Raw genomic sequence first — 15,612 nt, 5'->3', positions numbered from 1 at the left:
TCCTCAAGTACACCCATGCAAACTGACACTCATACAAGGATTCAAAACATTCTCCTAAGGGGATCCCAAACAATTGAGCAGGGACAGACATAAGCGGAAATTATTCCACGCTCAACATAATTGATATGTCCATCTCTGTGGGGACTCTCCATCCATATAGTGATGGTCTACATGCGTTTCGGTGGAATTTAGCAATAGCACCACCTTCCTGAGGACCAAAACAACATTCATAGGCATCCCATTGAGGACGGGCGGTGGGTGTCTACGGATAAAAGTAGAGAAAAAGGCACCATCTGTGCCATTCAGTATTAATGCTGTATATTTCCACAATAATATCCAGCTGTGATGTGTTTAAATCCACAGCGAGTACTGTACGTAGTTGGAATACAGTTCCTTCATTTTATGACAAGCTTCTCAAAATTAAGTGAGAAGACTTAAGGTTATCTCCATCAATGTTCAAAAGTTGGGGGCCAGTTTTGCTGCTGGATCCCTCAGTCGTGTACAGAACTGACGTCAGCGCGCGAGTGCGGTGTCTAAGTAGCTGCCGCGACGTCATCCCGGCAATCATGAGGCCTACGACGGACGCGGAGCTGCACGATACCACCTTCCAACGCGCAGGGGTACTGCTGACGAAAACTTTTCGTATCCAGTCTGACCCCTGGGGGTAATTCTAAGGTAAGTAATCTATCACTAACTAATGTCTCTTATAGATATATTGTTACCGAAGGTAAGTAACTTGTGCTATTACACGGTGCTAAGGCCTTTGATTCTATTGCCTGGGTATATGATCGCAGTTTTACACCCCAAGGGGGTACCCTTCATTTTTACGAATTGGATTAAGCTATTGTACACGGGCCCTACAGCGCGCGTGCGGGTCAATGGGGAGACATCGGATGCATTTACAATACATCGAGGGACGCGGCAAGGGTGCCCACTGTCGCCTTTATTATTTGCTGTGGTGTTAGAACCACTAGCGTGCATCTTACGGCAGCGATGTGCACGGGCAGCGCTGATCTTTTATCAGCAACCTCTTGTAGTTTCCATGTACGCAGACGACATGGTGCTTTATGTTCGCGATCCCGAAACCAATTTAGAACAACTTATCAGAGAATATATACAGTTTGAATGGTATTCCGGGTTAGGTATAAATTGGGATAAATCAATTGTACTGCCCTTGACTGACAGCACCCAACAGATAGAGCTTGGATACCAGCTGGAATGGAGTGCAGACACAGTAAAATACCTGGGGATATGGATTCATAGGGTCTCTCAGGTGGTTATCCAAACTAATTACGGAAAAGCCATCACACGACTCGAAGACCAAGTGGCTAGATGGATAAAACTGCCATTGTTGTTTGCTGACAGGACAGCGCTGATGAAAACGACTGTGCTTCTGCGGTTTTTACTTTTATTTATGAATATTCCTGTCCGTCTCTTGCCCCATTTTTTTGCTACGTTTCGCTCTTTGCTGATTACACTTGCATGGGGAGGGAAAAAACGAGTGTTAAATGGGAAGTCTTAACGCTCTCCTACGATATGGGTGGGTTCACTGCCCCGGATTTACAGCTGTATTATCTCTGCGCACAGGCGCATTATGCCTACTACTGGCAACAGGAGCCGGCCTACATTCCTCATGTGGCGGTAGAGGAGGGTGCCGTAAATCCGATACTGCTTAAAGCTATGATTGTAAACAAAAACACCGTATTTGAAAAGGGGGAAATTGATACGGTGCAATGCACGGCCAACGCATGGCGTGAACTTGGAAGGCGAGCGCAGAAACAGCCGCTTTATGCGCCAAATATGCCACTCTTGCACCAATGCTGCGATCTCAGTGTCAGGTGAACCGGGGGCACTTAGAATCAATCAATCAATCAACCAAGCTGTATTTCGATATTTGATATCATAAAAGCACATTTACAAATTAAAACACAATTCATAAAAGATACATTAAAAGAAGTCATGTAAAAACCTTTTTGTTACAATAAATAGTTAAAAAATGTATTTAACCTTTAACAGCTTTGTGAATAAAGAGACATTTAGTTGAGCAAATTCATCATATAGCCTTCCGCCTAATCAACCAAGCCCAACTTAGAAATTTAGCCACCCCGCACACTAAGGTTGTACTAGCGTCAGCCTTGAGTATTCTAAGTGCAACAGAGTGGTCCCTAGTTCCAAGCTGCAGGCACACAGGTTTTAACCATTTCAGTCTAGGTTTCGAATAGGCTGGGCATACAAAAAAAAGGTGAGGAATATTTTCAGTGACACCTAAACAGTTTGGACAATCCACGGGGGTTTGGTGCGGGGACTTCCACTTACTAGTAAGATCACGAAGAGGAAGGGTGCCCAACCTAAACTAAATAAAAAGGGATCTATCTCTAGGCTTCTTAATAAAGTCTAGATAGGGCTCCATGCGGGGCGTGGGCTTGTGCTGCCGAAATGCCTCAGTCAGCCTGCCTTTGTTTGGGTCCCTCTGCTCTTGATTATCGACCCATGCCCAAAAGGCTCTCTTAATTTCTGCCTTTGATAGCACTGCCCCAGACTCTCAAGCAGTTACAAGGCCTATTGCCAGAAAAAGCTTCTTTATATTAAGTAGCCATCCAATTTTATAGGCTCCTTGAAGATTCATGACCTCTCTTAGGCCATCAGCATACCTGGAGAGCTCTGGAGTACGCCATAACCGCGCCCAAAATAAAAGAGGACGCAGAGTGACTAGGTCTTTAATAGAACGCCGACCCAAATCACTCAAAAGTGGCTTGTTGGAGTGCCCCTCTGGAGCGATACAAGCTCCCTGAAGAACTTATTTTCTGAAGTGACTAGCACGTCTACACAACCAAATCCCCAGAGTTCTGCACCATAAAGGGCGCAGGCTACAGCTTTTGCAGCGTAGATTTCCAGAGCAGGAGCAATGGGCTTAGAGGTGGAGGCACGAAGTTCCCTCCCTAGTACTCCTACTACCCGCTTGTAATTTAGTGCCATTTTATCAATATGAGGCTGCCATTTAAATTTGTCAGAAATTCTAATCCCCAAGTAGTCAAACTCTTTGACGCACTCTAATGGCACCCCGTTGAGAGACAAGGTAGATCTAGACGATCTACTCGAGTTAAAGTAAAGAAGCTTAGTTTTGGAAGTGTTAATAACAAGGCCCCTCAACTTACAAAACAAACAGAAGCGGTCCAACAGCTTCTGCAATCCTGCCGGAGTTTTCGATACTAACAACGTATCGTCCGCAAAAATTAGTGCAGGGACTTTATCACCCGCCAGGACCGGGGCATCGGCATTGACTTCAAGCAAAAAAGAGACTACACCGTTCACAAAATGCGTGAAGAGTGTTGGAGCCAGTACACATCCTTGGCGGACCCCTCTATTCACAGGGATTTTATCAGTTTTTTGCTCCTGTGACCCCCATCTAATGCAGGCATAATTACCATCGTGCATACGGGCCAAGAGATTCAAAATGGGCGGAGGAATCCCCATCTCCTGCAGGACCAGCCATAGGCGGTCACGGGGGACCAAGTCAAAGGCGGTCTTCAGGTCAATAAATGCCAAATAAAGACCGCCTTTGCCAATGTTAACCACCTTCCAGTGCAAAAGTGCCAACCTAAATGCCTGGTCAATCGTACTTGTACAGGCCCTAAAGCCCGCCTGGAACTGTGAAATAATATTATTTTCATCCGCCCATGAGAGGACCCTCTCCAGGAGAACCCTGCCTACCAGCTTCTGTCCAGCATCTATGAGACTAATTGGACGGTAGTTGGCAGGGTCCCCCCTGGAACCCCTCTTATAAATAGGAATTACTTCGGCCCTCTTCCAAGAATTCAGGACCGGTGAGCCTTCCAGCAAAGCATTAATGAGAATCACAAAATAGGAGGCCCAACCCTCAGTATTGGCTTTAAATAGGTCGCCCGGAATACCATCTTGTCCCGGGGCCTTAGCGGGTACAATCTTATTTATAATAATAATATCACAAAAGAGAGAAATAAGGGAGAAATTGAGCCTTCTCTGACTCCCCTAACGAACGTTTAATACTCACTAAACAGAGAAAAGCTCCACAGAATTTATTCATCACCGGTTATTGTGATAATGAAGAGCACAATACTATCCCCATTATCACATAAACCTAGAGTATTATTTAGAAGGAAAAGACATTATTCTTAAAATACTGCCCTCACACACTTTGCAGTGTCATGCTTCATCATTGGGCCGCGTCGAACGCCCCCGTGCAGACCAACACAGTGGGCGGAGCGCAATGTTTTTTATAAGATGAAGAATAAAGTGGTGAGGTAACAGAACAGGAAAAGGGTTTGACAAGATAGAACAAATAGTGTCTACAGTAAACAACAAGGACAATATTCCCTAAAGGAGGGACCACAAAAGTGCAGACATATATAATAAAACTGTCTAGGAGGGGACTTTCTTAAATTTTATTCCTGTCACCCCCTGACAGGATTAAAAGTAACTGGTCGGGATTTTTTAAGGGAGGTAAAAGCCCTTAAATCCCTGCTGCTATTACCAACATGTTTCTGCCCAAATCAAACGCTCATAAGAGTCGTGTAGGCATTCATCAGGGTGTTGGTCCCTTGGTTATTTTTCTTGGTCTACCCCCAACTAGGGGATTCGTTACCTTCTACTGAGAAACGGCCAGTCGCCTTTAATACTCCAGTACTCTGAATGGTTTCCGAGAGTGAACAATTATCTGAAAGAGAGTAGAACATACTTTATCGTTCCACTCCTCTACACCCCCTTGCATTACTTTAAAAATAAGAACTCTCCTCTCTTCTCTTATGCCACAGATCGTCATGTCTCCCAAGCGTGTCAGCCACACAACACCCCCCCGTGAGAACTTTTTTCACAGGTCAAAGACCTCACATATTCATTGTATACAATCTTATTTATAGCAGCCTCCACCTCTTTCTTCTCTATCCTAGTAAATGAAACGTGAACAGGGTCGGTGGCTATGATGCCACTTGAGGGCCCAAGGCCACCTAATTGCTCATCCCCTACATACAGTTTCCTAAAATGCTCAAACCACTCCCTATCCGTTATATGATTAGGGATTTGGTCCAATTCGCGGCCATTGGATCTTCTCACTAAAGCCCAAAAAAGCTCGCCGTTCTTGGACTGACACGCAGTTTTTAGACTATCCCAATGCGATTCTTCCCAATCCCTCTTTGCATCTACAAAGGCCTGCCTATACTGCAATCTTGCCAGCCGGACGTCATTTGAGTTGTTAGATTTGATAGCAAGGACCAAACTGGCTTTTTTCAATCTACAGTTTATATTGAACCACTTCTGTACTAGCTTGACACTCATCAGGCGCTTTTTACTGGGGTCTAAAAACAGGCTGCCAATCAAATCTATAGTGTCCACATAAATTGTTACTGCAGCAACGGGCCTAGCCCTATCCTTACAAGCTGCAGAAAGCCTAATAGTCTGATCACTAAGGATTTCTTCTAGGGTACTTAATCTTAGCTCATTCAGAATAAACTTAGGCCATTTGAGGAACCTGTTACAATTAGACGATAAGACTGTCTTAGTTAACATTCTCGATCCAGTGGTGGAGGTGTGCTCCTTCCTATGCCACAATTCCATCATTGTAAGGGACAAAGGATTATGGTCACTGTTTACTGATGGTATAATGACCATATCATCCACAAACTTCCATGCCCTCCTGTCAACCATTATATAATCGATTCTACTTTGACAGGAGACCCTGTTGTATGTAATTGCTCCCATTACATCAGAGGTCGTGCGCTAATTTACAGCTCTTAACCCAAATTCTAGCATTAGAGCATTCAATTGAATGACAGCCGGTAACCATCTCTTTACTGGTTTAAGCGACAAGGAGGGGATGCCCCATCTGGCATCCTCATCATAGATTCCCAGGATGTCATCTACTGCTAAAGGCTCAAATGAGCAATTAAGGTCGCCGGCAACTAAGATAAAGGAATCAGAGGGACAGGAAAGGAGCATATCAGAGAGGACAGAAATGGTAGAGGATTTTGCCCCCCCTTGGGTGTCTCTAACGTATATGTTAAAGAGTTCCCAGGTATTATTACTCTTCGTACCCTTAAGAGAGAGTCTCATTACATCTGGTGTTGTACAAGGATGATGAGTGATCTTAAGATTGAGCTCTACCCTGACCCATACCATGAGCCCTCCAGATGGGCGACCTCGACCTACCGAGGTAGCTGGTACATAAAAACAGGAAAAACCAGGCTTATACAGCGGTTCAAGACTCCATGTTTCCTGAAAAAAACACAGATCATACCCATCAATAAAATCATTCCAGTCCGGTAAGGAAAACTTATTTCGTAGGCCCGCCACATTCCACGAAACAAGCTTAAAATGACTGGTAAAACCATCACAGGAGATTAAGACATCTGGGGAATGATCTAAGTCTCGGCCAGCATTGTTGTTAACCCTCTGTGGTACTCTGACAGGAATTGGTAGTTCAAGACCTGGGGTGGTACAAGAAAACTAGGAGTACGGCAGCCCAAAGGGAAAAATGGACTAATCGGTACTCCTGCTCTATCCTGGAGTCAATCAACAACCTCCAAACCGCTGAATCAATTGTGAATGGGGGTGCGGTCTAAGGATAATAGAGACCTATGCCAACCCTCCTGCGGCAGCCTCCTCCCATTCCGCTGTACTAATGTCCACCCATCCGCTAAAGATGTAAAGTGACCTGGGGGATAAAAGTAGGTCAATGGGAGAGAGCGAATAGTTACTCCTGGGCTGGGGTATCTCCAATTACAAATATGCTCAACTATTCTAGGGTCATTGAAGTTGATCAAAATGCAATCCCCTCTTATGTTCTTGACCAGGTGTCCTACCCATGGCATCCTTCTAACCATAAGTATTTTACACACTATATGTAATGGCAATGGTCTATTTTTGTTTAACCAATGGACAACTCTGTTCCTCAAAGTTGTAGGCGATTCAACTTCATGCTTACCCAATTCGGGGACCCCTGCCAGAATTACCACAAACGGACAAGCTTCCGGGGGTAAATTTAGGATATTTTTCCCCCTAGGACCTTGGGTTATAGGGACCCCATCACCCTCACTAAGCTGAGGTGTGTTGTACTGGCAAGAATTACTGACAACAGCCGCAGCTATACCCTTATAGGCTACAACTGGAGCCTGGTGATCTATAGTCAATGCTGAGGGGACTTTCGGGACAACCGGGACATTTTCTCCTCTGGCTTTATTTAGTGGTTGAGAAACCCTGGAAGGAGCATCCTTTTTTAAGGAATCGACGATTCCCATAAAGTCAAGCTCAATCCTTATTAAGTGCTGTTCAATCTTGCTTAATCTATCCTCCACTGGACGAAGGAGAAGTCTAATTATAACACAAATATTGGTCAACTCGGGGACCATCCCCTCTGCCCTTTCAGCTTGGCTTATCCCCCCGCTTGCAGCCTGATTTGCCGTTCTAGTGGATGTTAAGTGAGCTAAAGGTGCAACTATATTTTCTGAGGCATCCATATCAGGCTGCTCCAATATAGCAGGAATTACTCTAGGGTTTCCAGTGTGTCTCGTGGCTTTCTTTTTCTTCCCACCATTATTATTCTTCCCACCATTGTTGTTGGACAACCCTTGCTTATACTTAGGAATAGCCCCTGGATGTCTCTCCCGCAGTTGCCTGGCGTTATTCTCCTTTGCTATACTGGGGACAGAAGGCAACATATGGGGAGATGTCAGTAACGAATCGGGAGCCATGGACTGTTCCCCCAAGGAAACATGGGTTGTACCACAAGGTGGTAAATGTGTAATCGGGGATTCTGAAATTGGTAATACAGTAATACCACTATTTAGGTCTTGAGGGGCAGGAGTCCGTACATTAGCAATATGCCCCATAGAAGACCTCCTCGCAATCGCGAGGTCCTGGGAAACTCGACGTTCCATCATCGTGATCTCCTGGTCTATAACACAATTTACCCTGGTAATGAATTGGTCCATAGTTCCTGTGAGGTTAGCATTAACCACTCTACCTCTGGCCTCCTTTAGGGACATAACAAGGCCAACAGGTCAGTAAAAAGAATAGGATGCAGTGTACTCACAGGTCAATCCCCCAGGCAAAACGAAAGAGGGGGGGCCCGTCCCGTCCTTGCACGTTCTTGAATGGGCTTAGACGGGCCCGCCCTTGGCCCGGGCTTAGCCCGGCTCGTCCCACGCGCGTACCGTGGTGCGCAGGTCAGGTGTGTTTAAATACGCCTCCTCTGGGCGTTGCGGGAAGGTGTTGGTGTGCCCCAAGAGCTTCTGGGCCAGGTAGTCTTCCCCGCTACACTTCCTCTGTAGTCCCAAGAGCGAGTGTTTCCCGCGAAGCAGGAAACGCAAGAGGCTGAGGTTGATGTTGATGGAAGCCCGTGGGAGGGTGCGTGGTTCACCCCCGAGCCGTGTGCCAGATAAATACTGCCTCCAAAGTCTACAGTAACAATCCAATGTTCCTTAATAAGGTAGGAATGCAAATAATGGGTGATGTGGTTCCTGGGGGGCAATTTGTTGAGGTCTCAGCGTTCCTCGAAGATGGTAAGAATGCTGCAATGAGAGTATTCATATACACTAGATTGCGCTCTGCTTTGCGTGCGCTATATCCTCAATTTCCTGCAGAACCACAGACCCTTGGGGCGTTGCAGCTCATCTGTACCACACTGTCACGCTCCAAGCTTATCATGCACTTATATTGCAGCTCGAAGAAGGAGGGGGCTCGCTGGACAAGTGGAATGTGACTCTCTCTGAACCGCTGTCGGAGGAGGTTTAGAGGGAATTCTGCATGTTGACAGGACAACTAACAGCCAACTGCAATCTTAGATTGATACATTTTAAATATTTACATCAAATGTATTATACACCTGCTCAACTTTATAAATATGGTCTACCAGTCTCTGCCAACTGTCTAAGATGCAGCGCTCCGGATGTAGATTTTCAACACTTAGCATGGTTATGTCCAAAGGTCAGCTCATTTTGGACACAGGTCACGCATAGTCTGACACTGATGGTGGGGACACCAATAGCATGTACTCCGCAACTATGTCTGTTAGCAAGTGTTGCCGATAATAAAGCCTCCATTAGAAAACTGGTGGCTGTGGCGCTGCTGTTGGCTAAACGTAGAGTCTCTGTACACTGGGGCTGTAGACCCGCGCCGACACATAAGCAATGGTTGCATGACATGGTGTACTGTCGTGATCAACTCACCTGCTATGCTGAAGAACTGCCCAGTGCCTCAAAACCTCGTGACATATGGGCCCCACTTACCTCTTACTTGCTTACCATAAATGTGGATTGGTGTCCTTTCCTGCACGGTGATAATATGCTCATTTTGTTTCTCTACTGTATTGATGTCATACTGTTGCCTGCTATTATATAACCTTCCTCATGGAAGATTAATGTAATGTGCTGAACTTGATGCCTGTGACCTATATGCCTACGCAATTGCTCGTACCTTTTGTGGTTGTATATGTTTTGAAAAATGTATAAATAAAATTTTTAAAAAAAACTCATGTCTTTGCCCAGCTTCTTCAGATCATCATGCACAATGCTGTCATCCACTGGTGGTCTAGCTGTCAGTCCTTCTGCTACCACCTCTCCAGGCGTGGATGCAGCAGGCAAACACCAAATTGAGTGGATGGATGTGTGAATCCTAAAGCCTGGGAGAGCAGGTCAACTTCAAGGCTACAGGAGGGGGGACTTCCTTCAATAGCTGCAAGCTCCAACCGTAGTTCTATCAGCAGACAGAGGTTCAAAGGTGTAAACACTCCCCCAGACTGCTAGCTATTACTTCCATCTTCCTGCAAGAGATCACCAGGCATCTGTTCAGGTGGAGGCACATGAGCTCCTCTCTAGCTGATGCTGCAGGTGTTGTCCAGTCCACCAGCTGGAGCTACAGCATCCCAGCGACAGGTCCATTGGCATGCTTACACCTTCCCACGTACATGGATCTATGCCCAGGTTTTCATCTGGTTATCCTTGTATCTGTCAATCTAATCCGAAAGCAGTGTTTTGTGCTGTTGATGCTCACCACAATAAGATGTATTCTAATTTCTCCGCAGCTTCAGCTTCTTCATAAACAAGGCTGACAATGTTCTTTTCCAGAATGAATTTCTGGTGAAGGATGTGCACATTTAAATGTTGTCTTCTTTAAATAACCCCCTTTCGTTCAGAGAAAAAGAAAATGTGACTAAGTGCAAGTTTGTCCTAGGCATGTGCTTGCATTTTTTAAAGAAATGTAACCTGCAGCTCAAAACAGTAACTGGCTTTTTAGTTGTAATTTGCAATCTTGTCACTTTCAAGTCACAGCAACACATAGCCATTTCAAGAAAGTACTGCAGGGCCAAAAACTGAAAAAATATTCATCAACTCGTTGTATATTATTTAAACCTATAGAAAATACCACAGAAAAAAAAGGGACTCATCATCTTCTAGACCATGATCTATGTTTCACCCTGATGGGTACAATGGGGATGCATAATAAACCATTGCATTGTTTATAAATGCGTAAATATTAATGTTATATATCATGTTACACTTTAAGCTTCAGGTTTGTCTATGTGCATATGCACTATGGGTTAAACGAGAGAACATAATCAAGGTGCAACCTTTCTATAATGACTTGATGCCACAATAATTTACATTCGGTCTACTCGCTAGACAGCATAGGGAGCACAGCATAACGCCTATGGGAAAATACAAAAAAAAATGTGTTCACAGGGATTAGGGAAGGTGAACTGTTGGAACATTTTTAACTCTCAACCTTTTTTTGAATATCTTTTTCTCATCAACTGAGGAAGAAGATGTGGTGCAGTGACACAGTCAACCTGGGGATCTGGTTTTGAATCCACAGTGGCACGTCACTGGAAAATGTGCAATTCTGGGACAATCATGTAATCTGTTATAATGGCGTAACTGAGTAATTCAAAGATTTAACCCTTCACTAGGGGTATTTAGTCTCACTCCCCAAAATGTACAACGCTCCGGTACTCATAGCCTTGTCTTTGCTATATTTATAAATATAAACACATACATATTTTACATTGTTTAGTTATCCCGCTTATTTCACTCTGTAAATGCCCCTTCATATTGAGCTCCTTGTGAACCCCCTCATTTTAAGACAGTCTGATAGACGACCCATGTCATTTTCTTTATCTCCGTACACATTCTACACCTTTAAAGTGGTTCCTGCAAGGCTACTTCTTGATGTCTGTGGGAGCACTTTCTCGTGTTACTAAAAGATCCACCATACACATCTTCTTGTTCCATGTCATGTTTGTGTTATGTGTCTGATGTTGCTTTTAGTATGAAAAGACACCTTTCAAAAAGGCTTCAGTTCTTTCTTTCCTGTGTTAGACATGGACTCAGACTCAAGAATCTCTGTGTACCGAACATCTTGCTGACATCCAATGCTTGCAGGTCTGATGAAGCTCGCGAAGCTCCAGCATTGCTTAGTGTCTGAGTGGAAATTATTGGCAAAGTCAATATATCTGGCATTAATGTGCTGAAGCATAAAATTACAGACATGCACAAAATCTGTATGCATGTGTTGGTACATTAAAGTCAGACTGAAGACATCTCTGCCGCATTACGTGAAGTGGTGGTCCCACCACTGTGGCTTGAAGTACTAATCCCCCCCCCCCGAACTCTGGGTCTAGTTTCCCCCTGGCTATCGTATGTCCAGACCATGATTACTGAAAGCACCGAGATTTATTTATAGCAGATGAAAATGAAACCACCCTCCCCCATCTGTGGTGAGTTCCAATGGCAGGCTGCTGGTGCTCGTATCCTTGAGAGATGGGTCGCTGATTCACCCCTCATTATATCCTGAGGTGCTGCATCAGTGAGTGAGGTAGCACAGCAGGAAATTCTTTAAACAAAAGAACTTCTCTTCTCTGATATGAAGAAGGGGCCGTGCTTAATTTGAGCGGGTGGATGGCGGTGCTTGGCACCAGCACATTGTCAACACCAGCTCTTATGACAAACAGTGCCACCATGTGGCAGGCGGTCTTATTTTTTGAGCAGCACTGCAGCTGTTATTTAATAATTAAATATACATTAAAATAACTAATGCATGCCACCCAAAGCTATAAGAATAACTAGGGCGGCATGTATTAGTTAAATTCAGCCTTTAAATATACATTCAAATATCAGACTTGAATGGGTGTGATGGTTAGTTGTGATAGTACTGTCATTGGCATTGCTAGTGGGAGCAATGGATGGTGCAAGCTGCAGTGGCCTCCTGACAAGTGACCTGGCACTACAATTTGTGTTTTTACACAAATGAAGCAACGGGGGGGGGGGGGGGGGGTGGCAGTGCGAACACCGGCCTGCACCACGGTGTGATTAATGTGTGCACTCATCTGACTCACTCTTAAAACCCCGGACATGTTTATGTTTCCGCAAGAAGTGTCAGGACCCAGCAGAATCCTTGAAAATCCAGGACTGTCGGAAGTTATTTGAAACGTCCTGTCATCGTACCATTAATCCTACCACTCAATTCGAGAAACAACTGTCCTATTCAAAAATTGCATTTTGCCAACCTAAGAAGGATGAAATGTCAAGTTGGCCCTACAAAGGGTCTAAACTCAGCTTGCTGCAGAAATCAAGTCCTGAAAAGCAAAGCTATTGAGAGGTTTTACTGGGACAGGATCTGGTGACCTGGAGGATACGAGCAGACCTAGGCAGTAGTGACAATATGTTCTACACAGTAGGCTCAATCTGTTCTAAAGGGGTTGGAACTTCTCATCTGCAGAGTTAACCAGATGTTTCATTCACCTTATTAAGAACTTGAACTACATTTTCTTAATTTAATAATATGTGGCCTGCAGATTGCCATAAAAACAAATCTTTGCAGGAGACCAACGAGTCAAGTATTGCTGAAATTGGACGAATAAACCCCTGTCCCATAACTGTCATTAGAGGCTATGATTTTGTTAATACACAGATTTCTTGCAGCAGGTGCTTTAATCTCACGTGCTATCATGCCGGGGTCCTTGTGAATCGCACTCAGCTTATACATCTCCACAGCTGGTGCCTTAAGAAGCCAATCTATTTTGCAGGGTTTGGAGCATGTGGCCTGTGTTTTACAAATGGATCACTGGAGCAGATGCCCAAATTGTATCTATCGCACTGGAAATGGAACATGTTAACTGGATTTACGTAGTTCTCCAGGATCTTTGTTTCTAATTTATGAAAAGCTCTTTTTTTATGCAGCAGAACAAACTTAATTCTGGTAATGTAACATATTGATTTGAATCTTTTCTTTTTCAATGCTCTATAGAGTGCAATGAGGGAGAGCTGGGCCAGCGCAAATGAAATATGCAGAATTTGTCCTGGTGCTAATCCAAGCACTTGTACAACAGGAGTCGGACCTGTTTGTGTACCCAAATCACATATGTTTATTCCCAACTGAGTGTGTGGTGGTGATGTTAAAGAGCACACTTTATTTAACAATTAATTTCACATGGCCCTCTCGCAGGCGAGCTGTCATATTTGTGGGCTGTACCATGATGAAGTAAAACTAAGTGTCTTTTAGTCCTTCTATGGTGTTGGTCCTGGACCATGCCATGGGTAGACTCAACTCACTACCATGTTATGTTGTGTAGCAGGCCACCATGCGGGCCTGGGCTGCAAGTTGCCTTGTCTTGTGCCGACCCTTTTGTAACTCGTTCCGCTAGCTGGCCCTACTTGTCACGACTACCGAGCTCCTCAGGATCAGGGCGATGCTCAGGGGGGTCCACCTACTGGCGTCCCCACACTCTGGCTACATAAATATACAGAGTATAAAGGCAATCAAGCGAGGGATGGGATTAGGGTAGGAACAGCGATGGAAAAGGGAGACCTGTAACAGCATAAGCAAAGGATTAATACCGCATAACTCTCTGGCTACTCTCATATTAGTCTCACTAACATAGTAGACATACCATAAACAGAACTTTACCTGAGGTGGACCCTTCTTCTCTCTCTGGTAAGATAATTCTCTTTCCATAGGGAAGTCACATATATCTATAATGCAAGCACAAGGAGATATTACACACCCTGCCAACATCACATCCCAATTGTACGTAAGCGCTACTGTTCTCCATACATACCCTCTGTCACACACCCTTTTAATCCAAATGATAAGGTCAACTCCAGCACCAGAACAGAATACTCAGGATACTCAAAAAGGAAAACTACATGCTGGAGGTCTCTGTTCCATGAACAATCCAGAAACACACAAAGTATGTGTAAGGCAAAGATAGGTCCCGAGAATAATCAGCTGCCCCAGCTAAATAGTTCTGTCATTCTGGGGAAAAAGCAAATACAACAGAAGAAAGGAAGGCCTCCGAGCCGGACCTCCATACCAAGGACCCAGGAAGCTTACCGCACTGTAAATGTCAATGCCCTGTGTTCGAGCGGCGTGTAGGATCCTTCAGAGATTTCCTGCTCGTCACCTCTGGCTGGAATACCTCTTTCATCCCATTGCCACCGACCAGGAGATACAGAAAGGTGGCGGTAGAGGAGGGGCGGACGCCCCGAGCAATCCCACTGCAGCCACTAGCGGGAATGGGAACGCCGCCCTTAAGGCGTTCGCGCTCAGCCGAGCACAACGTGAGTAGCGGTTCCAAACGAGCCTGAAAGTAACTATCCACAAGGACGTCGCTCCGCGCCTCAACGGAGGACGCGGTCAGATCCACGAAGTTGCTTCGAGCAACGCAGTTCCGGAAACAAACACTCCGCTAGAATCACGTACAACGCTCCTTGCGTTGTGCGTGATTAAATACGTCTCGTCCTCCCCAGAAGGCCTTCTGGGTATTGTACTGCGGACATTCTTTTTGCTTGCACCGTAGGCGCGACATGTTCAATGCCTGACACTACTGTCGGTAGATAGAAGCTGCGCTTCTTGGGTTGCCCATCTGTGGCTGAGGAGAGGAGGGATGACTCCTTCATCCAGCTCCTGAGCTTGAAGCCTACTGCCATGCCTGCCCGGCGGCTTCCATCCCAAGGGCTGGAGCCTCATAGCAATTGTTATATTTTTTTTTTCATTTGCATCCTATGATGTTCTTCATAAACATGTCCTGACCTTTGTCGGTTAAATGTACCCTGTCTTCTGCATAGTATTCTGGCATCCTCCCACTGCGTTACCTTTGCCTAACACACTCAAAATCCTTGAACATTACACTCAACAAATTCTGCAGGACCAGTTTGTGGTTGATCTCTCAACAACACTGTTAGTACCAACAATGAAATGGAGGGAGCTGGTTCAATTTCAGACCATAAGTGGTTGTCCTGCCTAGCACCCTAGACACTTATAACAGGTGTTACCTAATCCTGATCAGCAAGACGTTGACCCCCAAAGGGTGATGTGTGAACGGCCAATCAGCCAGACTCTCTTTGGTCTGACCGGTCCTTCTCCAGTTAGGATAAACAAAGACTATTTTGATTGCCCTGCTATTGGCCGGTTAGTGTGAGGGTGCCATGGGGCAGTGGGAAATGGGGTAACCAGTTTGTTTTACTCTAACTAAGGTCTTATTTAGCACTTGTGGGCCCCAGAACTCAGTCTCCCAGTGCCATAATTACCTCTTGCTGCATGCCCTTCTGTGCTGCTCCAATGTGAAATAAGTATGATCAGAGCCGG

General features: G+C 45.1%; 2 long non-coding RNA genes across 3 annotated transcripts in view; one reads left to right on the top strand and one right to left on the bottom strand.

Moving 5' to 3' along the window:
- The window catches only part of LOC146773115 (uncharacterized), a 47,295-nt gene extending 32,592 nt beyond the window's left edge, over window positions 1–14,703 (bottom strand). The window contains exons 1-2 of the long non-coding RNA XR_014972002.1: window positions 14,084–14,703; window positions 13,933–13,997 (exon numbers count right to left, since the gene is read on the bottom strand). This is a non-coding gene — a long non-coding RNA (uncharacterized LOC146773115). The remainder of the gene's footprint in view (window positions 1–13,932; window positions 13,998–14,083) is intronic.
- Window positions 1–15,612, top strand: part of LOC146773113 (uncharacterized) — a 315,939-nt gene that overhangs the window by 144,166 nt on the left and 156,161 nt on the right. The gene's annotated exons all lie outside the window — the stretch shown is intronic.

This window comes from Triturus cristatus, chromosome 12 (genome assembly GCF_964204655.1).
Source record: "Triturus cristatus chromosome 12, aTriCri1.1, whole genome shotgun sequence".
Lineage (NCBI taxonomy): Eukaryota > Metazoa > Chordata > Amphibia > Caudata > Salamandridae > Triturus > Triturus cristatus.
Note: the sequence above shows the minus strand (reverse complement) of the source record. Positions and strands in the feature narration are given on the sequence as shown.